Raw genomic sequence first — 23739 nt, forward strand, 5'->3', positions numbered from 1 at the left:
CCCTTTATGTCTGTTAATATTTGTTGTATGTATCTGGGTGCTCCTATGTTTGGGGCATATATGTTGATGATAGTAACATCCTCTCCTTGGATGGATCCCTTAATCATTAAATAGTGTCCTTCTTTGTCTTTCTTTATGTCTTTTGTTTTAAAGTCTATTTTGTCTGATATGAGCGTTGCAACTCCTGCTTTTCTGTCATGTCTATTGGCATGAAATACTTTTCCCCAGCCTTTCACTTTCAATCTATATGTATCTTTTGTCCTAAGGTGAGTTTCTTGTAGGCAGCATATTGAAGGTTTTTGCCGTTTTATCCACTCAGCCATTCTGTGTCTTTTGATTGGGGCATTCAGTCCATTGACATTTAAGGTGATAATTGATAGATGATTATTTATTGCCATTTGATCCTCGTGTTCCAGTTGATTCTATGGTTCTCCATTCTTCTTTTTTTTTTTTTTTTTTTTTTTTTGGTTGGATGGTCTCCTGTTATTATCTGCTTGAGTGTATTTTTTTTTTTCATTTTTTGCACATGCAATATTTGGTTTTGGCTTGTGGTTGCCCTGTTTTTTAAGTATGCTAACCCCTTCCCATAATTGTGTGTTTTAGCCTGATGGTCCTGTAAGTTCAAACACTTCATTATTATATTAAAATTAAGAAGAGAGACATACATACAAACAAAAAGGATTATTTACCTCCTAACATCCCTTGCCCACATTTTATGGTTTTGATGACTCTTTTATTTTTTTCTTTTTAATTTTATTTTGTTTGAAGCATGTTCATGATTAAATCTGTATGCTGGCTTATTTGAGTGACTGCTCTCTGATTGTATCTTCCTCAGTCCTAGTTCTTCCTCTTCTTCTTCTTCTTCTTTTTTTTTTTTTTCTTTTCTTTTTTCTTCCCTTTCCTTCCTTTCTTTTTGGTTTAGAGAAGCCCTTTCAATATTTCCTTTAACCTGGGTTTTGTGTTGCTGTATTCTTTAAGTTTTTGTTTGTTGGGAAAAATTTTTATTTCCCCTTCTATTTTAAATGATATTCTTGCTGGATAAAGTATTCTAGGTTGCATATTTTTTCCTTTGAGCACTTTAAATATCTCTTGCCATTCCCTCCTGGCCTGTAGTGTTTCTGCAGAGAAATCAGCTGATATTCTTATGGGGGTTCCCTTGTAGGTAACATTCTGTTTTTCTCTTGCTGCCTTTAGGATCCTCTCTTTATCACTAACTTTTGCCATTTTTATTATGATGTGTCTTGGTGTGGGTCTGTTTGGGTTCCGTTTGTTTGGGGCCCTCTGTGCTTCTTGTATCTTGAATCCAGTATCCTTTAGATTTGGGAAGTTTCCAGCGATAATTTCTTCAAATATATTTTCCATTCCTTTATCTTTTTCTACTCCTTCTGGAATTCCTATTATGCGTAGATTGGCCCGTTTTATATTATCCCATAGGTCTCTTATATTGCTTTCCAGTTTTTTGATTCGGTTTTCTGTCTGTTGACCAGATTGAGTGATTTCCATTATTCTATCTTCCATATCACTGATTCGTTCTTCTGCATTATTCATTCTGGTTTTTACTGCCCCTAGTTCAGTTTGCATCTCTGCAAATGAATGTTCTAGTTTTTCTTGGCTCCTCCTTATATTTTCTAGCTCCTTTCTGAGGGTATCTGCATTGCTGTTCATATCTTCTCTTAATTCCTTCAGTATTTTCACTATTTCTCTTTTGAACTCCAGGTCTGTCAGACTGCAGAGATCAGTTTCATTGTTGACTGTTTTAGGTGAGTTCTCCTGTTGGTTTGACTGGGGGTGGTTTCTCAGCTTCTTCATCTTGCTTGTTGTCTTCTTTCTCCTGAGGGAGTTGTACTCTCCGTTATCGGGTAGTGCTTGCCTTGTCACTGCCCTGGAATATTTCCTGAGGGCTGTCGTTGTTGGTCAATCTTTTTTTTGAGACAGTGTGGCTTTTCTGGAGTGTTGATGGGACTAACAGTGTTTCTTTGAAGCAAAGGAGGACTTCCTGAGGGCAGACAGGACTGGGAGGTCCACCCCACGATGGTAGCAGATTTCACTTGGTTCTCAGCACCCCCTGGGGTCTTGGGCGGGTAGCAGGGCCTTTGGAGGCTCAAGAGGCTCCTCCCCAGAACAGCCCGACTCAGAAAGACCGTCTGAGATCTTTTCCCAAGTCGGCCAGGCTTGTTGCAGCTTTTCTGGGCTGCAGGGGGTCCTGCCTGGAGCTGGCAGTCCTATGCAGCTGGTCCACTAGGTCTCAGCACCCCCTGGGGTCTTGGGCGGGTAGCAGGGCCCTTGGAGACTCAAGAGGCTCCTCCCCAGGACAGCCTGACTCAGAAAGACCGTCTGAGATCTTTTCCCAAGTCGGCCAGGCTTGTTGCAGCTTTTCTGGGCTGCAGGGGGTCCTGCCTGGAGCTGGCAGTCCTATGCAGCTGGTCCACTAGGTCTCAGCACCCCTTGGGGTCTTGGGCGGGTAGCAGGGCCCTTGGAGGCTCAAGAGGCTCCTCCCCAGGGCAGCCCGATTCAGAACGACCGTTTGAGATCTTTTCTCGATTCGGCCAGGCTTGTTGCAGGTTTTCTGGGCTGCAGGGGGTCCTGCCTGGAGCTGGCAGTCCTATGCAGCTGGTCCACTAGGTCTCAGCACCCCCTGGGGTCTTGGGCGGGTAGCAGGGCCCTTGGAGGCTCAAGAGGCTCCTCCCCAGGACAGCCCGACTCAGAAAGACCGTCTGAGATCTTTTCCCGATTCGGCCAGGCTTGTTGCAGCTTTTCTGGGCTGCAGGGGGTCCTGCCTGGAGCTGGCAGTCCTATGCAGCTGGTCCACTAGGTCTCAGCACCCCTTGGGGTCTTGGGCGGGTAGCAGGGCCTTTGGAGGCTCAAGAGGCTCCTCCCCAGAACAGCCCGACTCAGAAAGACCGTCTGAGATCTTTTCCCAAGTCGGCCAGGCTTGTTGCAGCTTTTCTGGGCTGCAGGGGGTCCTGCCTGGAGCTGGCAGTCCTATGCAGCTGGTCCACTAGGTCTCAGCACCCCCTGGGGTCTTGGGCGGGTAGCAGGGCCCTTGGAGACTCAAGAGGCTCCTCCCCAGGACAGCCTGACTCAGAAAGACCGTCTGAGATCTTTTCCCAAGTCGGCCAGGCTTGTTGCAGCTTTTCTGGGCTGCAGGGGGTCCTGCCTGGAGCTGGCAGTCCTATGCAGCTGGTCCACTAGGTCTCAGCACCCCTTGGGGTCTTGGGCGGGTAGCAGGGCCCTTGGAGGCTCAAGAGGCTCCTCCCCAGGGCAGCCCGATTCAGAACGACCGTTTGAGATCTTTTCTCGATTCGGCCAGGCTTGTTGCAGGTTTTCTGGGCTGCAGGGGGTCCTGCCTGGAGCTGGCAGTCCTATGCAGCTGGTCCACTAGGTCTCAGCACCCCCTGGGGTCTTGGGCGGGTAGCAGGGCCCTTGGAGGCTCAAGAGGCTCCTCCCCAGGACAGCCCGACTCAGAAAGACCGTCTGAGATCTTTTCCCAAGTCGGCCAGGCTTGTTGCAGCTTTTCTGGGCTGCAGGGGGTCCTGCCTGGAGCTGGCAGTCCTATGCAGCTGGTCCACTAGGTCTCAGCACCCCCTGGGGTCTTGGGCGGGTAGCAGGGCCCTTGGAGGCTCAAGAGGCTCCTCCCCAGGACAGCCCGACTCAGAAAGATCGTCTGAGATCTTTTCCCGATTCGGCCAGGCTTGTTGCAGCTTTTCTGGTCTGCAGGGGGTCCTGCCTGGAGCTGGCAGTCCTATGCAGCTGGTCCACTAGGTCTTAGCACCCCCTGGGGTCTTGGGCGTGTAGCAAGGCCCTTGGAGACTCAAGAGGCTCCTCCCCGGGGGAGCCCGTCTCAGAAAAACCGTCGGAGAATTAGGTCGATCTATTCACGGCCTGGCTAGGCTTGTTCTAGCTTTTCTGGGCTGCAGGCCTTTTTTAGGGGGCTGGTGGTGTTTGGTGCTGCTCTGTGGAAGTGTAGCCCCTCCAAAGGGCAAGCAGGCCTGTGCAGGGAGAGCCCCTGCGGTGGTAGGCTTCAGGCAATTGTTGAGGCCAGCCCTCCTGGATGGCAGGCAGCCCCAGGTTCGGCGAGAGCGTAGGGGGTGGCGGGGGTGGGGGGAGGGAATGCACTGGGAAGCACAGCTTTCTGCTAGCTAGCGGGCCTGTAAGCTTGTTGTGGCGTGGGGGGTATTCTATGGGGACCCACCCCTTCTTCTCTCCCCTCCCCAGCACGGGCGCAGACCAGGCTCTTCTCCCAGGTTCCCTCTGAGGCGGCTTTCCACTTCCCCGCCCCTAGAGTATTGCTCCCTTCCTCTGCGACAGCTTTGTTTTCTAGTCTCCCAGGCAGTCTCTGCCCCGTCAAATGGTTTAGAGACCTCCCAAGCAGTTTCCGCTCTTCCCCGCCCCCCTAGCCCGGGGACTAATCTCTGGAGCCGAGGTCTCGGTGCCCAGCCCCCACCCCCAGGCGTCCCCCGGCCCTTTCTTGGGGACTAACCTTCGGAGGCGAGGTCTCGGTGCCCAGCCCCAACCCAGGTGTCCCCCGGCCCCCTCTCGGGGACCAACCTTCAGAGCTGAGGTCTCGGTGCCCAGCCCCCACCCAGGCGTCCCCCGGCCCTTTCCCGGGGACTAACCTCTGGAGCCGAGGATTCGGTGCCCAGCCCCCACCCAGGCGTCTCAATTTTTGGTGACTGTGCCCGTAGTTCAGATGGTCCGTTGGGTTCTTGATCGTTTTTCCGTACTCCGACTTACTGCTACACTCTTCTCTGCATCTGGAGATTCCTCCGGTTGGTTTGATCTTTCCCCGGTAGGAGACTTTCCAGGGTGCGGGATCCCTTTCTCCTCCGCAGTTCCCTTTCGGGAGCGCCGGTCCCGCTCGGATTCACCTTCTCTCACTCTCCTCTTTTCTCCCGTTCTGCCCAATAATGTCACGAATTTCTTGCCGTTATTGGAGTTTAGGTTCCTCTGCCAGCGATTGGTTGTTGTTCTGTGCGAGTCATTTCTTCTGTAGATGTGTTTTTTTTTTTGTTGTGTTTGTGGGAGAGGGCGAGCGTGTCCCCCTACTCCTCCGCCATCTTGTCCTCTCTCGGTTCTTACTTCTTTTAACTTCATTACTCTCCCATCTAATCAACATCCAAATCTTGAATTTTGTTTTGTTCTACCATGTCTAGTCTTTTCTTGTCCTCATTCTAGTGCCACTTTATTTCAAGCCTTTATAATTCTTTATTTGAAATCCTGTGGTAGATCCTTCCTTCTTGTCAGAGAGTCACACATCCTTGCCTCAGTGAATTCAAACAACATGGTCTAGGGTTTGCTTTGGCTGAAGCCATGTGAATGGAAGTTCCTCAGAGTTGGCCGTACTGCAAAGTTTGAGGGCATAGTCCTCCAGGCTGCTGATTCTGCTTAAAACCTTTGACACCAACTACAAATTTAGAGGGAAGAGTTCACACAAGACCACTCTTACTTCTAACACCTAACACAGGTTCAGGGGTTCCCTAAACCACACTCAGTTTTGATATTTGTCAAAAAGACTTGAAGAACTCATAGAAAGCTATTGTATTCACAGTTTCAGTTTATAGGAAAAATATATAGATGAAAAATCAGCCAAAGGAAGCTGTGCATAGAGCATAGTCTGGAAGGCTTCCACTGTGCTCAGGATCAATGTGAGACTGTATGCATAGAGTATTGACAACCAGGGAAGTTCACCTGAACTTTGAGTTCAGAGCTTTTGTTGGGGCTACATTACACAGGCATGATTTATTGAGTAATTGCTCAGGTGGTTGACACAAACCACCTATCCTAAGTCACATAGTTGGTTTTTGCGGCATGGTCCACCTCCACTTAAGACTAGCAGGTGTTGCTGGCCCTTTCTTAAGATTCATATAGCCAGCCCCTGCCTTAAATGAAATCATTCCTATGAGGCAGGACATAGATTATCTCTCAGAAGCTGAGAGCAAAGGTGAGATCACTCTTTGGGCAAAGCTAGATTCTTTACTACATAGAAATGTAATGGATCACTTTTTTTTTTTTGCTTTTTAGGGCCACACCCATGGCATATGGAAGTTCCCAGGCTAGGGGTCAAATCGGAGCTTCAGCTGCCAGCCTACACCACAACCATAGCAACTCAGGAGCCAAGTCAAGTCTGTGACCTACACCACAGCTCATGGCAACACTGGATCCCTAACCCACTGAGCAAGGCCAGGGATTGAACCCACATCCTCATGGATACTAATCAGATTCGTTTCTGCTGCACCACAATGAGAACCCTGGTAGTAGATCACTTTTGAGCAGCAGCTTTCAATACCAGAATGGGAATTGCTAAATTTCTTTCCCTTTTGCTATCTGACTATCAATGGCCTAGGTGAATTAACTTGGACCTGTAGTTAAGAAGAGGTGGAGCTGAGTTAAGCTAACCCAACGTGGCCATGTAACATGAGCAAAAAATAATCCTTGATGTTTGTAAGCCTCTGAAGTTTGGGGCTTGTTTGTTTCTACAGTGTAACTTCTGGGATGGGATTGACTAATGGATGACATCTGCTTCTCCTTTTTGTATCTGCTAGACCTGCTGAAACCCAGGCATCAATGAAGCCTGTGTTTCCACTCCCCAGTGGTAAACAAACCAAGAAGCCCACATTTCCACCAGGCCCCACCATATCTCTGCTCACTTGGATCTACCTTCTCCCTTGGCCACAGGCTGCTTAAGCCAGGAGCAGTTAGGACCTGATTTTCAGGGAGGGAGGACAGAAGCCTTGCCATATGCTCCAATCCAGCTTTCAAAACAATAAATCGGGGATTCTGATTCCTCTTTGGCTGTGTATGTCTGCTCTCAAAGGGTTAAGAACTCAGAAAGGGAAAGATGATTGCTCATTAACTCCAAACCCCAGAAGTGGCCATCAGGACAAGGCTAAATCTCCTGACTTTAGTATTTTCTGGTGGGCAGGACTGGGGTGGGTAGGAACTGATGGTTCAGATAGATCTCATTGTTAATCCATTTTGAATATGACAGGCTATTCCAAGAACAGTAAACAGACAACAGTGTGTTTGCTGTTAAAGCCTATAAGAAGGAGCTAGTGGGGAGGTCTAGGAAAGAATAAACATTTTGGTTTAAATCCATTTGGGTCATCTTCTAGGATGGACTCAGTTAATGGATGAAGCAGCTGGCATTTTCAGTGCATCTGAGGCCATCATGTGCACAGGCAGGAAAGCCAGAAATTGGCTGATGGGCTGGCCTCAGTGTAACATGTCAAGAGGGCAGGAGAGCCTCTGAGAGGGAGCTGGAGTGGTGGGTGGCTCTTAAGAGGAAGCCAAGAGTCTATATTTGATCTAGGAGGTAAAAGGATAAAGTGGTTGAAGCGGTTCACAGAAGAATTAATTTCCAGGGAAACAGGATACTTAGCAAATTGTCTCTTTTCCTGAATTGACAGATATGATAGGAACTATAGTAATACATCTCAAAGGATGAGCAGTTTATTCTCAGGGGTACTTTATTTACTGAAAAGTAAATCTCACTGAGAACCCGGCTGGAAATATCTTTTCATTTACTATATGCTCTCTGCCTGCCTTGCCTTTAATAGAAAACAAGCCAAGAATGTTCTCAAATAAAACTAAAGAACATACGGCCACTAGTGAGTTCCAGAGGAACATTTATAACAATAATTGCAGACAGAGGATCATTCTTTTAGGGATCTTGGTTCCCAGGCATCCTTGCTGAAGTAGAACAGAACAGTACTGGGCAGCACTGGGGTGGATGCTTTCTATAAAGTTCAGAGCTAGTCAGCCGGGACTCAAGGGGAGAGGAAATGTGGACAGAAAGAAAATATCCAAGAGATGGATTTTTTTTTAAAGGGTAGGAGGACCTTAGAGGAAGTATGTTGAACAGTTTATTAACTCATAAGTTGCTACATTTTTTCCTTCTCTACTTTTTCTTATTTTCTGCCTTCTTTTGTGCCAAACCCTCTTCTGCTTCTGTCTCCACAACACTAACAGCCCTGGGCAGAGAGCAAAACAGCATTGACTCTAGGAACACACGATACTGTTTTGTAAAATCAACAGAAGAGTGACAGTGACAAAGGCAGGACAGCCAAAATGAAATAACCACGTATATAGAGGGGCTGTCTTCCCTTTACATGACCTTCATCGACATGTACTAGGTTTGGTGCAGAATCCAGACTTTCCTTCCTTTTCTACTAAGGGGCAGAGAAAGCAGCTCCTGAGATGCTTGTGGTGGGTTCAAAGCCATCAAAGTGTCACCTTTCCAGGTCTCAGAATCTGAAAGATACTTTTCTTCCCATGAAAATAATTTCTTGGTTGCCTATTGAAACATGCATCTTTGACAAAATAAGCCAAGCTGTGGGGCCATGGTATTATCTGGTGGGAGTCAATGCATGTGTAGTATATGATGCGGTCAGAATACTTCCTTCTCCCAGTTGGCATCATTTCTGTGAGGACAGCTGCCCTGGGGAAGCAGAGCATGGGGTGTATGTGTCAGGGGGGTGGCGCTACGGACAAACCAAGGTCTGGATTATGGATGGACTCCTGTCAGGAGGATGGTGGAAGGCTCTGGTCAAACACAGGGCTGCAGGAGGACACTGTGTGTTTACACATGCATGTTGGGAATACAGAAAGGGGATGGAGAGTGAGAATTGAAAAGGGCTAGTTATGAGATAAATATTTTCTACTTCAGAATTTTCAGCTTCTCCTCTGACAGTACCACTTATTTCTTGACTGAATCATCTTAATTTTCTCTAGTGGTTCCTCTAGGAAGCTTTTTCTCTAGTGGTTTCTCTAGGAAGAATATGTGCATTTTAAGCCAGTAGAACTTATTTTTTAGAACAGGTTTAAATTTTCAGAAGAATTGAGCATATAGTTCAGAGATTTGTACTCACTCTTAGAGTTCCCCCCTTATTATCTTGTGTTTATGAGGTGAATTTGTTAGAATTGGTAAACTGATATCAATACATAATTAACTAAAGTCCATAATTACATTGTTTCACTCTTTGTTTTGTATAGATCTATGGGTTTTGGTAAGTGTATAATATCATGTATCCAACATTACAATATCATACAGAATAATTTCATGGCCTGAAAAATCCCTGTGCTTCACCTATTCTTGCCTTCACCAATATTCATTCTTTCACTGAAAATGGTGACTAATGCAATAGTCAATTAAATATATATGCATATGATATATGAATATGCAAGTATATTTGTGTCTATATATATATAAGCTTGTATTTAAGTGATGCAGTTTCCTTCTGGCTGCTTTTAAACTATCTCTAATAAGATAAGAAACTGTGTATGTGCATCTACCTTGAATCCAAGGTGTTTTCTTTGCTGGGACAATATTATCATCTCTCATTAGACGATAGATGGGTTTATAGAAGGTCACACTTATCACCTTGACACTATCATCATAAGCCTTAAGATGTCCTTATAAAGGCTGGATGCCATGGAAACCAGTATTATAAATCAAGATCCAGCACTGCTGAACTTCCCTTAATAAATCAGGCATAGTTGGCATATATGCATTACAAAGAATTAAAAGTTGTTCATGTGGAATGATTTTATATCGTGTAATATTGTCATTAAGTTTGCTTGTCCTGATGTTCCTTCATTGTTGGTATTTTTATTTAGCTTAAAAAACAAACAAACAAACCCTTTTATCATCTTACCAAGTATTTAAAAGTAGATATTTATAATAATACATTGTGAAATAACTCAATGCATTTTTATTTATTGTTTTGCTTTTGAGATTTATTTTTTTTTTTTTTTTTTTTTTTTTTTTTTTTTTAATTTTATTTTCCCACTGTACAGCAAGGGGGTCAGGTTATCCTTACATGTATACATTACAATTACAGTTTTTCCCCCACCATTTCTTCTGTTGCAACATGAGTATCTAGACATAGTTCTCAATGCTATTCAGCGGGATCTCCTTGTAAATCTATTCTAAGTTGTGTCTGATAAGCCCAAGCTCCCGATCCCTCCCACTCCCTCCCCCTCCCATCAGGCAACCATAAGTCTCTTCTCCAAGTCCATGATTGATTTTCTTTTCTGAGGAGATGTTCATTTGTGCTGGATATTAGATTCCAGTTATAAGTGATGTCATATGGTATTTGTCTTTGTCTTTCTGGCTCATTTCACTCAGTATGAGATTCTCTAGTTCCATCCATGTTGCTGCAAATGGCATGATGTCATCCTTTTTTATGGCTGAGTAGTATTCCATCGTGTATATATACCACATCTTCCGAATCCAATCCTCTGTCGATGGACATTTGGATTGTTTCCATGTCCTGGCTATTGTGAATAGTGCTGCAATGAACATGCGGGTGCATGTGTCTCTTTTAAGTAGAGCTTTGTCCGGATAGATGCCCAAGAGTGGGATTGCAGGGTCATATGGAAGTTCTATGTATAGATTTCTAAGGTATCTCCAAACTGTTCTCCATAGTGGCTGTACCAGTTTACATTCCCACCAGCAGTGCAGGAGGGTTCCCTTTTCTCCACAGCCCCTCCAGCACTTGTTATTTGTGGATTTATTAATGATGGCCATTCTGACTGGTGTGAGGTGGTATCTCATGGTAGTTTTGATTTGCATTTCTCTTATAATCAGCGATGTTGAGCATTTTTTCATGTGTTTGTTGGCCATCTGTATATCTTCCTTGGAGAAATGTCTATTCAGGTCTTTTGCCCATTTTTCCATTGATTGATTGGTTTTTTTGCTGTTGAGTTGTATAAGTTGCTTGTATATTCTAGAGATTAAGCCCTTGTCAGTTGCATCATTTGAAACTATTTTCTCCCATTCTGTAAGTTGTCTTTTTGTTTTCTTTTGGGTTTCCTTTGCTGTGCAAAAGCTTTTCAGTTTGATGAGGTCCCATGGGTTTATTTTTGCTCTAATTTCTATTGCTTTGGGAGACTGACCTGAGAAAATATTCATGATGTTGATGTCAGAGAGTGTTTTGCCTATGTTTTCTTCTAGGAGTTTGATGGTGTCCTGTCGTATATTTAAGTCTTTCAGCCATTTGGAGTTTATTTTTGTGCATGGTGTGAGGGTGTGTTCTAGTTTCATTGCTTTGCATACAGCTGTCCAGGTTTCCCAGCAATACTTGCTGAATAGACTTTCCTTTTCCCATTTGATGTTCTTGCCTCCCTTGTCAAAGATTAATTGACCATAGGTGTCAGGGTTAATTTCCAGATTCTCTATTCTGTTCCATTGGTCTGTCTGTCTGTTTTGATACCAGTACCACACTGTTTTGATGACTGTGGCTTTGTAGTATTTCTTGAAGTCTGGGAGAGTGATGCCTCCTGCTTGGTTTTTGTTTCTCAGGATTGCTTTGGCGATTCTCGGTCTTTTGTGGTTCCATATAAATGTTTGGATTGTTTGTTCTAGTTCTGTGAAAAATGTCATGGGTAATTTGATAGGGATTGCATTGAATCTGTAGATTGCTTTGGGTAGGATGGCCATTTTCACAATATTGATTTTTCCAATCCAGGAACATGGAATATCTTTCCATTTTTTTACATCTTCTTTGATTTCTTTGATTAAGGTTTTATAGTTCTCGGCATATAGGTCCTTTACCTCTTTGGTTAGGTGTATTCCGAGGTATTTGATTTTGTGAGGTACAATTTTAAAAGGTATCGTATTTTTGTATTCCTTTTCTAATGCTTCATTGCTGGTATACAGAAATGCAACTGACTTCTGAATGTTAATCTTATATCCTGCCACTTTGCTGAATTTATTAATCAGTTCAAGGAGTTTTGGGGTTGAGTCCTTAGGGTTTTCTAGGTATAGAATCATGTCATCTGCATACAGTGACAGTTTGATCTCTTCTCTTCCTATATGGATGCCTTTGATTTCTTTTGTTTGTCTAATTGCTGTGGCTAAGACTTCCAAAACGATGTTGAAGAGCAGTGGTGAGAGTGGGCATCCCTGTCTTGTTCCAGATTTGAGTGAGAAGGCTTTCAGTTTTTCCCCATTGAGGATTATATTTGCTGTGGGTTTATCATAAATGGCTTTGATTATATTCAGGAATGTTCCCTCTATACCCACTTTGGCGAGGGTCTTGATCATGAATGGATGTTGAACTTTGTCAAATGCTTTTTCTGCATCTATTGAGATGATCATATGATTTTTGACCTTTTTTTTGTTAATGTGGTGTATGATGTTGATTGATTTGCGTATGTTGAACCATCCTTGTGAACCTGGGATGAACCCAACCTGGTCATGGTGTATAATTTTTTTGATATGTTGTTGGATTCGGTTGGCTAAGATTTTGTTGAGAATTTTTGCATCTATATTCATCAATGATATTGGGCGATAGTTTTCTTTTTTGGTGGTATCTCTGCCTGGTTTTGGAATGAGGGTGATGGTGGCCTCATAGAATGTCTTTGGGAGTATTCCTTCTTCTTCAACCTTTTGAAAGAGTTTAAGGAGGATGGGCACCAATTCCTCTTTATATGTTTGATAGAATTCACCTGTGAAGCCATCTGGTCCTGGGCTTTTATTTGTAGGGAGTGATTTTATGACCTCTTCAATTTCATTTCTGGTGATTGGTCTGTTCAGTTGGTCTGTTTCTGCTTGATTCAGTTTTGGCAGGCTGTAAGATTCTAGAAAATTGTCCATTTCTTCCAGATTGTCAAACTTATTGCCATATAGTTGTTCATAGTATTCTCTTATGGTTTTTTGTATTTCTGCTGTATCCGTTGTGATTTCTCCTTTTTCATTTATAATTTTGGTGATTTGGGTTCTTTCTCTCCTCTTTTTAGTGAGTCTGGCCAGGGATTTATCAATTTTGTTCACCTTTTCAAAGAACCAGCTCTTGGTTTTATTAATTTTCTCTATTGTTTTTTGAGTCTCTATTTTATTGATTTCTTCTTTGATCTTTACAATTTCCTTCCTTCTGCTGACTTTAGGACTTCTTTGTTCTTCTTTTTCTAATTCATTTAGGTGGAGGGTTAAGTTGTCAATTTGGGATCTTTCTTCTTTTTTGAGAAAGGCCTGTATTGCTATAAATTTCCCTCTGAGCACTGCTTTCGCAGCATCCCATAGATTTTGAGAGGTTGTGTCTTCATTATCATTTGTTTCAAGATAGTTTTTAATTTCCTTCTTGATTTCCTCATTGACCCATTGGTTTTTTAGTAGCATGTTGTTTAGTCTCCCTGTAGTAGGTTTTTTCTCTTTCCTTTTCCCATGGTTGATTTCTAATTTCATGGCATTGTGGTCAGAGAAGATACTTGAGATAATTTCTATGCTCCTAAATTTATTGAGATTCGCTTTATGTCCCAATATGTGGTCGATTCTTGAGAATGTTCCATGAGCATTTGAGAAGAATGTGTATTCTGATTTTTTTGGATGTAGTGTCCTGAAGATATCAATTAAGTCTAACTTTTCTATTGTTTCCTTTAAGATCTCTGTTGCTTTATTGGTTTTCTGTCTAGAGGATCTGTCCATTGATGTGAGGGGGGTATTTAGGTCTCCTACTATGATTGTATTCTCATCAATATCTCCCTTTATGTCTGTTAATATTTGTTGTATGTATCTGGGTGCTCCTATGTTTGGGGCATATATGTTGATGATAGTAACATCCTCTCCTTGGATGGATCCCTTAATCATTAAATAGTGTCCTTCTTTGTCTTTCTTTATGTCTTTTGTTTTAAAGTCTATTTTGTCTGATATGAGCGTTGCAACTCCTGCTTTTCTGTCATGTCTATTGGCATGAAATACTTTTCCCCAGCCTTTCACTTTCAATCTATATGTATCTTTTGTCCTAAGGTGAGTTTCTTGTAGGCAGCATATTGAAGGTTTTTGCCGTTTTATCCACTCAGCCATTCTGTGTCTTTTGATTGGGGCATTCAGTCCATTGACATTTAAGGTGATAATTGATAGATGATTATTTATTGCCATTTGATCCTCGTGTTCCAGTTGATTCTATGGTTCTCCATTCTTCCTTTCTTTTTTTTTTTTTTTTTTTTTTTTTTTTTTTTTTGGTTGGATGGTCTCCTGTTATTATCTGCTTGAGTGTATTTTTTTTTCATTTTTTGCAAATGCAATATTTGGTTTTGGCTTGTGGTTGCCCTGTTTTTTAAGTATGCTAACCCCTTCCCATAATTGTGTGTTTTAGCCTGATGGTCCTCCTAACATCCCTTGCCCACATTTTATGGTTTTGATGACTCTTTTATTTTTTTCTTTTTAATTTTATTTTGTTTGAAGCATGTTCATGATTAAATCTGTATGCTGGCTTATTTGAATGACTGCTCTCTGATTGTATCTTCCTCTGTCCTAGTTCTTCCTCTTCTTCTTCTTCTTTTTTTTTTTTCTTTTCTTTTTTCTTCCCTTTCCTTCCTTTCTTTTGGTTTAGAGAAGCCCTTTCAATATTTCCTTTAACCTGGGTTTTGTGTTGCTGTATTCTTTAAGTTTTTGTTTGTTGGGAAAAATTTTTATTTCCCCTTCTATTTTAAATGATATTCTTGCTGGATAAAGTATTCTAGGTTGCATATTTTTTCCTTTGAGCACTTTAAATATCTCTTGCCATTCCCTCCTGGCCTGTAGTGTTTCTGTAGAGAAATCAGCTGATATTCTTATGGGGGTTCCCTTGTAGGTAACATTCTGTTTTTCTCTTGCTGCCTTTAGGATCCTCTCTTTATCACTAACTTTTGCCATTTTTATTATGATGTGTCTTGGTGTGGGTCTGTTTGGGTTCAGTTTGTTTGGGGCCCTCTGTGCTTCTTGTATCTTGAATCCAGTATCCTTTAGATTTGGGAAGTTTCCAGCGATAATTTCTTCAAATATATTTTCCATTCCCTTATCTTTTTCTACTCCTTCTGGAATTCCTATTATGCGTAGATTGGCTCGTTTTATATTATCCCATAGGTCTCTTATATTGCTTTCCAGTTTTTTGATTCGGTTTTCTGTCTGTTGACCAGATTGAGTGATTTCCATTATTCTATCTTCCATATCACTGATTCGTTCTTCTGCATTATTCATTCTGGTTTTTACTGCCCCTAGTTCAGTTTGCATCTCTGCAAATGAATGTTCTAGTTTTTCTTGGCTCCTCCTTATATTTTCTAGCTCCTTTCTGAGGGTATCTGCATTGCTGTTCATATCTTCTCTTAATTCCTTCAGTATTTTCACTATTTCTCTTTTGAACTCCAGGTCTGTCAGACTGCAGAGATCAGTTTCATTGTTGACTGTTTTAGGTGAGTTCTCCTGTTGGTTTGACTGGGGGTGGTTTCTCAGCTTCTTCATCTTGCTTGTTGTCTTCTTTCTCCTGAGGGAGTTGTACTCTCCGTTATCGGGTAGTGTTTGCCTTGTCACTGCCGTGGAATATTTCCTGAGGGCTGTCGTTGTTGGTCAATCTTTTTTTGAGGCAGTGTGGCTTTTCTGGAGTGTTGATGGGACTAACAGTGTTTCTTTGAAGCAAAGGAGGACTTCCTGAGGGCAGACAGGACTGGGAGGTCCACCCCACGATGGTAGCAGATTTCACTTGGTTCTCAGCACCCCCTGGGGTCTTGGGCGGGTAGCAGGGCCCTTGGAGACTCAAGAGGTTCCTCCCCAGGGCAGCCCGATTCAGAAAGACCGTCTGAGATCTTTTCCCGATTCCGCCAGGCTTATTGCAGCTTTTCTGGGCTGCAGGGGGTCCTGCCTGGAGCTGGCAGTCCTATGCAGCTGGTCCACTAGGTCTCAGCACCCCTTGGGGTCTTGGGCGAGTAGCAGGGCCTTTGGAGACTCAAGAGGCTCCTCCCCAGAACAGCCCGACTCAGAAAGACCGTCTGAGATCTTTTCCCAATTCGGCCAGGCTTGTTGCAGCTTTTCTGGGCTGCAGGGGGTCCTGCCTGGAGCTGGCAGTCCTATGCAGCTGGTCCACTAGGTCTCAGCACCCCTTGGGGTCTTGGGCGGGTAGCAGGGCCCTTGGAGACTCAAGAGGCTCCTCCCCAGGGCAGCCCGATTCAGAAAGACCGTTTGAGATCTTTTCCCGATTCGGCCAGGCTTGTTGCAGCTTTTCTGGGCTGCAGGGGGTCCTGCCTGGAGCTGGCAGTCCTATGCAGCTGGTCCACTAGGTCTCAGCACCCCCTGGGGTCTTGGGCGGGTAGCAGGGCCCTTGGAGGCTCAAGAGGCTCCTCCCCAGGACAGCCCGACTCAGAAAGACCGTCTGAGATCTTTTCCCGATTCCGCCAGGCTTGTTGCAGCTTTTCTGGGCTGCAGGGGGTCCTGCCTGGAGCTGGCAGTCCTATGCAGCTGGTCCACTAGGTCTCAGCACCCCTTGGGGTCTTGGGTGGGTAGCAGGGCCCTTGGAGACTCAAGAGGCTCCTCCCCAGGGCAGCCCGATTCAGAAAGACCGTTTGAGATCTTTTCCCGATTCGGCCAGGCTTGTTGCAGCTTTTCTGGGCTGCAGGGGGTCCTGCCTGGAGCTGGCAGTCCTATGCAGCTGGTCCACTAGGTCTCAGCACCCCCTGGGGTCTTGGGCGGGTAGCAGGGCCCTTGGAGGCTCAAGAGGCTCCTCCCCAGGACAGCCCGACTCAGAAAGACCGTCTGAGATCTTTTCCCGATTCCGCCAGGCTTGTTGCAGCTTTTCTGGGCTGCAGGGGGTCCTGCCTGGAGCTGGCAGTCCTATGCAGCTGGTCCACTAGGTCTCAGCACCCCTTGGGGTCTTGGGCGGGTAGCAGGGCCCTTGGAGACTCAAGAGGCTCCTCCCCAGGACAGCCCGACTCAGAAAGACCGTCTGAGATCTTTTCCCAATTCGGCCAGGCTTGTTGCAGCTTTTCTGGGCTGCAGGGGGTCCTGCCTGGAGCTGGCAGTCCTATGCAGCTGGTCCCCTAGGTCTTAGCACCCCCTGGGGTCTTGGGCGTGTAGCAAGGCCCTTGGAGACTCAAGAGGCTCCTCCCCGGGGGAGCCCGTCTCAGAAAAACCGTCGGAGAATTAGGTCGATCTATTCATGGCCTGGCTAGGCTTGTTCTAGCTTTTCTGGGCTGCAGGCCTTTTCTAGGGGGCTGGTGGTGTTTGGTGCTGCTCTGTGGAAGTGTAGCCCCTCCAAAGGGCAAGCAGGCCCGTGCAGGGAGAGCCCCTGCGGTGGTAGGCTTCAGGCAATTGTTGAGGCCAGCCCTCCTGGATGGCAGGCAGCCCCAGGTTCGGCGAGAGCGTAGGGGGTGGCGGGGGTGGGGGGAGGGAATGCACTGGGAAGCACAGCTTTCTGCTAGCTAGCGGGCCTGTAAGCTTGCTGTGGCGTGGGGGGTATTCTATGGGGACCCACCCCTTCTTCTCTCCCCTCCCCAGCACGGGCGCAGACCAGGCTCTTCTCCCAGGTTCCCTCTGAGGCGGCTTTCCACTTCCCCGCCCCTAGAGTATTGCTCCCTTCCTCTGCGACAGCTTTGTTTTCTAGTCTCCCAGGCAGTCTCTGCCCCGTCAAATGGTTTAGAGACCTCCCAAGCAGTTTCCGCTCTTCCCCGCCCCCCTAGCCCGGGGACTAATCTCTGGAGCCGAGGTCTCGGTGCCCAGCCCCCACCCAGGCGGCGCCCCCCGGCCCTTTCTTGGGGACTAACCTTCGGAGGCGAGGTCTCGTTGCCCAGCCCCAACCCAGGCGTCCCCCGGCCCCCTCTCGGGGACCAACCTTCAGAGCTGAGGTCTCGGTGCCCAGCCCCCACCCAGGCGTCCCCCGGCCCTTTCCCGGGGACTAACCTCTGGAGCCGAGGATTCGGTGCCCAGCCCCCACCCAGGCGTCTCAATTTTTGGTGACTGTGCCCGTAGTTCAGATGGTCCGTTGGGTTCTTGATCGTTTTTCCGTACTCCGACTTACTGCTACACTCTTCTCTGCATCTGGAGATTCCTCCGGTTCGTTTGATCTTTCCCCCGGTAGGAGACTTTCCAGGGTGCGGGATCCCTTTCTCCTCCGCAGTTCCCTTTCGGGAGCGCCCGTCCCGCTCGGATTCACCTTCTCTCACTCTCCTCTTTTCTCCCGTTCTGCCCAATAATGTCACGAACTTCTTGCCGTTATTGGAGTTTAGGTTCCTCTGCCAGCGATTGGTTGTTGTTCTGTGCGAGTCATTTCTTCTGTAGATGTGCTTTTTTTGTTGTGTTTGTGGGAGAGGGCGAGCGTGTCCCCCTACTCCTCCGCCATCTTGTCCTCTGCTTTTGAGATTTAAATTTAAATTCTGGTGGGTTGAGGTCAGAGGGGAATGAGTTACAAGATGATCTTCCCCTTTAGTGACTGAAGATGCTTCCATGGCACAACAAAGCACCTGACTTCTGCGTGGTCAGTCATGGTGCTAGTTGGCCCTGGGAGGAGTTAACTCATGGGCTGAGTCCATGTCCCAGAAATGATTAAACCACACGCTCTGCCATCATCTCATCTTCATGATTGGCTCCACATCAGAGGAGGCACCAAGAAGAACTAAGTGTCCAAAGCCTCAAGGAATGGCAGAATTTAGGAAGAGTGGATTAGTGGTGCCTTGCTACTCAAAGAAAAATCAGAGGGTGTGAACACCCACATTCTGGGAACTTGTGAGGAATGTGGAATCTCAAGCCCCTCCCCAGATCGCCTAAATCAAGATCTGTGTTTAATCATGATCTCCAGATGATTTGTGTGCACATAAAATTCTGAGAAGCACTGGCGAGGGGGCTAAGAACACGTATTCTGGAGTAGGAAGGCCATGGCCTTGAATTGCAGCTCCATTACTTTTTAGTGGTAGTATCTGGGCAAATTTCTCACTTTTTGTTTCTCAATGCTTTAACATGGGAATCAATATAAAGTGTCCAGCCTAGTGCCTCATGTGTAGTGGTGCTTGCATCAGCTGTTATTATAGCTGGGGAGAGGTTAGTGGGACTGGAGAATGCCAACATAGGTGTGAGAATAAGCCCTAACAAGAAAGTGTGAAAATCAGTGAAAAATGGCGAACAATCTTAAAATGTAGGAGATGCCTTAGAGAGAGGAGATAGTCTAACCAAGTCCCCTGGTGACTTATAGGGCCATGGTCCACCTCAGTAGTACATTTTGGCTTCTCTGGTATGTATAAAATATCTCTGATATTTAGGAACTCAGTTCTTTGCCTCAGCAGGTTTTCAGAAAAGGAGGAAAAAGATGAAAAAGGATGCAATCCCTATTAGAATCACAGGGGGCCATGACTGGAAGGACCTGAAAGGTGATCTGGCCTAAACATTCATTTCATGTCTCAGTTTCCACCAAAACATTGCCCAGTCTGTGATTGAATACCATCTGTAACTGAAAAAGTTCCACTTCTACTGAATTCACTGAGTTGTGCCTGCTGTCTGTGGGCAGAGAAGCATTTTAGAAGTTGGCTGACTCAGATATGTAGTATCCAACTCCTGAACAAAAAGAGAATTTCAAATAAGTTATCCGTGTTTGCAATCACATTTGTTGGATCATCTAGTTCTAGGCATCAGGTCAGGGGCTAAGGACAAAAATCTGAGTGATACATAGAGATCATACTTCTGTTGAGTTCATAGTCTAGATAAGGGACAGACATATAAACAATATAATAATGCTTGTATTATAAAAAGACAATAATAGAAAGATGATAGAGGTGGGTGGAGTAATAGAGAAAAGTATCATTCTTTGGTTGAGATATGCTGGGGATTTGTTAAGAAGAGGATTTTGAACTGGGTCTTGATTACAGGTTGTTAGGGTTTGCTGAATGAAAGAATAGATGGGCATGTGTGTGTGTATGCACATGTGTGCATGCATGTGTGTGTGAATGTGTTTGAAAAATGTGCATGTGTACCTGAGGGGAAGAGAGCATCAATCCTGAGATTGGCCCCTATTCCATCCTTCCTTTACCAGGTTATTTGGAAGTATTATTTCTCATCTGTGAATATCAAGTCTAAACAAGGACAGTTCTTAGTGGTTTTGTTTGTTTGTTTGTTTGTCTTTTTAGGGCCACACCCAAGGCTTATGGAGGTTCCAAGGTTAGGGGTCCAATTGGAGCTGTAGCCACTGGCCTATGCCACAGCCACAGCAACACTGGATCTGAGCTGAGTCTGCAACCTACAACACAGCTTGCGGCAATGCCGGATCCTTAACTCACTGGGATCGAACCCGCATCCTCATGGATTCTAGTCGGGTTTGTTAACTGCTGAGCCATGACGGGAATTCCTTTCTTAGTGTTTTTAATAAATAATACTGCTTTGCAAATCCTTCATATTCACTGTGATTTACAAAACAAAAATGAGTATAATTAGATGCAGAAAAATCATTCTTCACTTTATAGAAGGATTTATTTTCAGAACACATTTTTTTTGTGCATTTCAAATGTAATTTGTCTTTTACTCTCCAGTATTTTTAAAAATTTTTTCCCTTTTTTTTCTCTCCAATATTTTGAATCTCTGTAAGTTCTCTTGTAATATTCTATCTACTTTCAATACACATATTTGGTAATTCTTTTGATACATTTCACCTTGTTTACCTGAGAAAAACTTCTAAATATCTGAACACTTATAAGGTTATCTTTGCCTTTTGGGATAGCAACTTGACACAAAATAGCAGTTTGTTACAAAAGGTGTAAATGACTTCGAAACAGATGGATTATATTTCTGTGAATAAATACAGTTAAAGGTTTAAAAGCTTGGAGAAAAATATGTGCTAGAAACCAATGGCTGAACAGGTGTGCTGGGAGGTGTGACTAACCTCAAAGAGCTAAGAGTCCCCTTCTGAGTCCCAATCAAAATGTTCCTTTGGTTACTCATGTCTGTTTATCCACACATGGTTACTGTTCCTTAGTGTTTGCAACTAACTTGAAATTTTCAGAGTTAGACTATGTGGCACACACATGAAAGGAACCATATTTGAAACCACTTCCTCATAGCTTAGACCTACCAACTATGGCAGGCAGTAGTCACATCATTTCTAGCTCCTGGCTCTGTTGTCAATGGGCACTTGTTGCATCCAGTAATTGATTCTATTGCATCTCTGGAGTTTGCATCATTGCATCATTGAGTCAGGTCTAGAGTTTGCTCAATTAGATAGGACCAATAAGCTGAATTCCCAAGCAAATCTGATGTTTGATATCCAGAAGAGGGCAGTAGGACACAAAGATTAAATCCTGGTCAACCAGACACTACAATACATAGTGGCTGCTAGCAACTGCTCAGCATTGGACCAAACACTCACCTTCCCTTTGACAGTCCATGAGCATAATGGGAGGCTAAGAGAACTAACACTTTCTGCCACCCTACTGTGTATCAAGCTCTAACGAGGTATTTTTCACCTGTTAAATCATTACAATCTTGAAATGTAGGTGATATACTACTTTCCTTTGTATTCATGACAAAATCAATGCTCAGAGAACTCAAACAACTTGCTGGAGGTCACACAGCAAGAAGGAAAACCAAAGTTAAAATCCAGATCTGACTCCATGGGCTCTATTCAACCATATCAGAATTCGATTACTGACCCCAATTTTCATAAACTTACTGATCCTGGGCAAGTAATTTGACCATTTAGAAATCCAATTTCTTCATCTTTAAGGTAAGGCTAGCAATATCCTCTTACTTTTAGGAATTAGTGTCTGGATTGTTTTTTTACATGATAATCTCTATACAACGTAGTGAGTTTTATTCATTGATAGTATTTTAATTTAGAATATAAATTATAGAAAATTAAATCTAGCAGGGACACAAGAGTGGTATCCAATACTTTCATCTTAGAGATTATGAAAACAAACCTGGAGGGTTTCTATGATTTGCATATGATCAGAAAACTTGAGAGTGACAAACACTGGGACTCAGGACTGGCAACTCTTAGCCAGCTTTCTCCTCTCATTTCTGTGTACCATTAGTTATGGAGACAGACACAGATGACATGATGATAATAGCATTGCTGATGAGGATGAAGATAACAATAAATGTGTCTGAGGAAATGATAGAAAATTTACTTCATTTTAGAAGGAATTTATTTTATTAGTAAATCCTGCTTTTCTTGTTCTCTCTGTAAGGGAGATCAATATGTGTCTAAGTCTGTAAAATTTGTCTAAGACAGCTGACTTACAAGAGGGTGGGAAAGGCCAGTGCATGCACAATTGTGATACTTTCCAAATGAGAAATGCTAAAATGCAGACTCTAATCAATGCTAATCTTGGATTTCTATGATTCTCTATTAGCAAATCTTTCTGGCTTTCCCAAGAATCTGTGATGGGAAATTGGCAATTTGGAAACAATGTGAGAGATGGATCTAACATAGCAGTGACTCTTTTGGAAGATTTTTAGGTAACTCACCATATTTTATTCCATTTCTTATGGCTTCTTTGTTTAAAAATTTGGTATAATATTTCCAGTCCTCCAAATCTTACACTCCTAGAAAATTGGATAAGAAGAAGGAAAACAAAAAGAGAAAGAAATGAAAGAAGAAGAAGGGATTTCCCATCATGGCTCAGTGGGATAAGAACCTGTCTAGTATCCATGAGGATGCAGGTTCGATCCCTGACCTCATTCAGTGAGTTAAGGATCAGAAGTGGCTGTGAGCTGTGGTATAGGTCACAGACGTGGTTTGGATCATGCATTGGTGTGGTTGTGGTGTAGGCCAGCAGCTGCAGTTCTGATATGACCCCTGGCTTGGGAACCTCTGTATGCCGCAGATGAGGCCCTAAAAAGCAATCAAAAAAGAGAAAGGAAAGAAGAAGAAATCGTTTAGTTTTCATCACCAAGGAGCTGAGAGGCAAAAGCACCTTGTGTAGTGTTTGGAGAATTTCCTGGTTTCCACTGGCTTCTGGATTTATGGGCTAGAGCTAGGAAAGTTGATAGTCAATTAAACAAATTTAAGGAGCTTTCTATTTAAATGTACCTTCAATCAGAATAACTGGTTTCCTTAATTCACCCAAATATGTTTTTTGTGTGTGTTAAAATTGTTTGAAAATAGAGATGTATAATAGTTTAAGTGCTCTATCCCCTTGCTTACTCTGGGCATAATTTCCCAGATCTCATACGTTTCTTTTATTTCATCAGATAATTAGGGCTCTCCCTTTTCCTTGCAGTGTTGGGGAAAGAACTTCTCAGGGGTCCGAAGAGAGGAAATTTAGGTGGTGAAGCATGAACTCATATCCCCAGAGCTCAAGAATGGCTGTCCTGGAGGTCGAGGGAACTGACAGGTGGAGACCAGTGATGTTACTGCTTCCAAACTCAGCACCTAAACATCTGCATTGCTCATTGGCTATTAGTCATATAATGCCTGTTCCAGTTTTCTGTTATCCCTGGCTAAATCTTAGACAGGCATGCTTCAGAGATATTGCAAGTTTGGTTCCAGACAACTACAATAAATCTAATACTGAAACAAAAGTGAGTCACATGAATTGACTGCCTCTTCTTTTCATGAATTATTTCTCTGTAGCATGCAATGCTATTTGATAACATTTTATACAGAGAACTTCTTTCAACTTTGGAGTCAGTTTTCTCAAACAGTGTTGCTGCTCTATCAACTAAGTTTATGAAATATACTAAATTTTATGTTGTTATTTCAATAATATTCACAGCATCTTCACCAGGAATAGATTCTATCTCAAGAAACTGCTTTCTTTGCTCATATCTAAGAAGGAATTCCTCATTTGTTAAAGTTTTATCATGGGATTGTGGCAATTTTGGTCAGATCTTGAAGCTCTACTTCTAATTCTAATACTCCTGCTATTTCTACCACATTTGCAGTTATTTCCTACAATGAAGTTTTGAAGCCCTCAAAGTTATCCATGAGGTTTGGAATCAACTTCTTCCAAACTTCTGTTAAGTGTTGATATTTTGATCTCTTCTCACGACTCACAAATGTTCCTAAT

At 43.9% G+C, this 23739-nt stretch overlaps 1 protein-coding gene across 5 annotated transcripts in view; it reads left to right on the top strand.

Annotated features, from left to right (window-relative positions):
- LOC106510026 (uncharacterized) overlaps window positions 1–23739 on the top strand; it is a 354100-nt gene that overhangs the window by 253958 nt on the left and 76403 nt on the right. Inside the window, exons 2-3 of one of the 5 annotated variants that reach the window (XM_085022049.1) lie at window positions 22081–22186; window positions 22951–23251. The exons of the other annotated variants lie outside the window; for them this stretch is intronic. The gene's annotated coding sequence lies outside the window, so the exon portion shown is untranslated. The remainder of the gene's footprint in view (window positions 1–22080; window positions 22187–22950; window positions 23252–23739) is intronic. 5 annotated transcript variants of the gene reach the window in all.

Source organism: Sus scrofa, chromosome 4 (genome assembly GCF_054392235.1).
Source record: "Sus scrofa isolate SSC_HxYL_T2T_F1_AM1 chromosome 4, Sscrofa_HxYL_maternal_Yorkshire_Landrace_v2.0, whole genome shotgun sequence".
In the NCBI taxonomy this organism is placed as follows: domain Eukaryota; kingdom Metazoa; phylum Chordata; class Mammalia; order Artiodactyla; family Suidae; genus Sus; species Sus scrofa.